General features: G+C 34.6%; 1 pseudogene; it reads right to left on the minus strand.

Moving 5' to 3' along the window:
* Positions 1 to 1,294: 1,294 nt before the first annotated feature.
* On the minus strand, positions 1,295 to 1,399 carry LOC123460547 (annotated as a pseudogene).
* Positions 1,400 to 3,010: the final 1,611 nt, after the last annotated feature.

Genomic DNA, 3,010 nt, shown 5'->3' on the forward strand with positions numbered 1-3,010 from the left:
TAGTTAATCGAAGTTGAGAGAAAAAAAATTATATCATTGTGTACACATAGTGGTATAGTTAAGTGCATATAAATAATGGAAGAGATATTTTCAATGTGATTAAGGGAAACATTTGAGAATGCTAACTGAAATTCAGCAGGTATACTGAAGAATTATTGTAGATGTTTTCTTCAGATATTTGTGTCAAAAACACTAGCAGAATTTTTAGTAGGAAGCACAGTGAAAAGGAAATTAAATATGCTATCATTGTATTAAATAATAATGATAACCACAATAGTAGTCAACATTTTTTGAGAGCTTGCTCTGAACTAGGCATAGGCATTTCTTAAGTTAATTCCAAAATTTTTATGAGACAGGTGCACTTATTATCTCATTCTGAAAGATGAATTAAGGCTTAGAAAAGGGATGTAATACCTTACTCAAAGTCACATGTCTAACAGAGGGGATTTCAAATTCAAGCCCAGCTCTAGCAAACCTAGGCAGTTAATTACCACCCCACCAGGTCTCTGTTCTGGGGCCATTCTCAGTGCTTCCCCAGAGTAGCACTGGTAATTTTATTTTAAGAAAGACATAGTAGGTTTGGAGGTGGTTGTAGAGTACTGTACAAGGAACCTGAGTTGTAAGTAGGAAGAATGGTTGCTATGGTAGAATTTGGTTTAAAATTTTAACTTTTCAGTCAAGAATTGTCAATGTTGAGAGGGAATTTGATTTAAGGTTGAACTGTGAATAGATTCAGTAGCTGTTCCCTGATTTGGTTATGTGAATAACTGTGGAGCTGGATAACATTTAAAGCCAAAACAGGACAAAGGAAACATTAGGTGCTGCTAATAATGAGACAGGTGCCAAAAAGACAAACTAAACCAAGCCAACCTTAGCAACTAGAGATCTAGAGAAATTAAGGCTGAGACAGAACAGAAACAATGTATTCAACCTGGTAGGTTCTGATTTCAAAAGGGCCTTTTGTTTGTTGTTATTTGAGTCTTTAATTTTTTTTTTTTAAATTCAAGTAGTGTAATTCATCTAACTAGTTTCCAATGAATGGAATATTTAGGGAAAATTAGGCTCATTTTTTACTGTCTCCTAGTTGACATATTTTTCTTTAGGAATAAACCATGTATATTACAAAATAGTGTTTAAACCGGATGTGGTGGAGCACGCCTTTTATCCCAGCACTTGGGAGGCAGAGGTAGGAGGATCACCATGAGTTCAAGGTCACTGTGAGACTACATAGTGAATTCCAGGTCAGCCTGAGCTAGAGTGAGACCCTACTTTGAAAAACAAAACAAACAAACAAAATACATAGTGGTTAGATGCCACAAAGTACATGGCAGTGCCTTGACCATATGTGTGTTGTGAGGCCTGAGCATGAGTGCCAGTCTCCTTTCCTTTCATACAACACTAAAATTACTTTAGAAGCCAATAACTGGCCTGAGATAGCTCGCCAAGAGAGTGCAATACCAAGACTTTAATATTTTTGTACATGATAATTGATACTATCCTGGAATCAGGCAGGAAGTTTAATTGCATTACAAAGAAGGGCAAATTAGTAGAGAAAGTTATATGATAAAAACATTTATTGAGTACTTTTCTGTTCCACCAAAAACCATTTCTGAGTTGATATTTAGAATCCAGTTTTCAAATACAAGAAAACACCTTTCAGTTTTCCTGAGGGTTTGGTGGATATGAGGGTTGAAATAATTTTTTTGCCTTAATTTTATTATATTCATTATGTCATTTAGTCTTTGACCTTATGTTTGTGGAGTTTTAACCAACCTTATCATACAATAACAGTCCAGATTTTCTATGTAACTTTATTTAACTTTTCCTTGATGTCACTAATGAAAGAAAGGCTCAATTTTATTTGATTGCATAAATGATTATTGCAAATGATTGGCTCAGGTAAAACTAGTGTTCCTGAGTTTGGGTTATATTTGAAATGTCTATCATGACTGAATGAAAAGAAATTATAGAAACTTTTAAAGTTAATTCTAATTTCAAATAATTGAATTATGTCAAATCAATTAGTATTTTTTAAAAAATTTATTTATTTATTTATTTGAGAGCGACAGACACAGAGAGAAAGACAGATAGAGGGAGAGAGAGAGAATGGGCGCGCCAGGGCTTCCAGCCTCTGCAAACGAACTCCAGATGCGTGCGCCCCCTTGTGCATTTGGCTAACGTGGGACCTGGGGAACCGAGCCTTGTACCAGGGTCCTTAGGCTTCACAGGCAAGCGCTTAACCGCTAAGCCATCTCTCCAGCCCCAAATCAATTAGTATTATATCCATTGTCTACAAGAGATATCAAAAGTTTTAAAGAGATATTGTAGGTTTAGTCTGTATATATGTGATACATCTGAATAGTGACAGACTAATGAGTTGCCATACCATCACTTGTAACTTTGCTTTTCTTTATGACCATATTTCAGATAATTATTCCAAATCTTTATTATAGTACATTAAGTAAATACAGTGCAATAATAATTTTGAATGCTTCAAAAATGTCACTGAAAAATATAATGCTAGAAAAGTTATTGGCTTTAGTTTATGCATGGCAGCTTTCCTCTTCAGGTTTATTATGACTGGTGTTCTTGTATGTTTTCTGACATACTGTTGTACCTCGTCTTCATAATGCCTACCTTCTTTCTATTTCAGTATCTTTTGTATACATGACCCTCAGATAAGTGCCATTAAAAACTAATGCTTTTATTTAATATTTGTGTTCTGGAAAGAGGTTGAAGACAAAGCATTACCATGTTGAAGAGATAGGTCTTTTGAGCTGAAAATCAGTATAGGAAAAATGGAAAAAAATCCTAGGACATTATGGCTGAGCTATTCTGCGTTACAATTTCAATATTAGTTATAAAATGAAACAAAGTGCACAAGGGTCAAAATGAATGGTGATTGTTTTTCTGTACTGTTGGGTTATACATCTCTTTCTATCTATCATATGTGTACTGATGAGTTTTACTATGCAAAACTAAGTAGCTGTGATGCAGAGTGAATTTGCTT

This window comes from Jaculus jaculus, chromosome 4 (genome assembly GCF_020740685.1).
Source record: "Jaculus jaculus isolate mJacJac1 chromosome 4, mJacJac1.mat.Y.cur, whole genome shotgun sequence".
In the NCBI taxonomy this organism is placed as follows: domain Eukaryota; kingdom Metazoa; phylum Chordata; class Mammalia; order Rodentia; family Dipodidae; genus Jaculus; species Jaculus jaculus.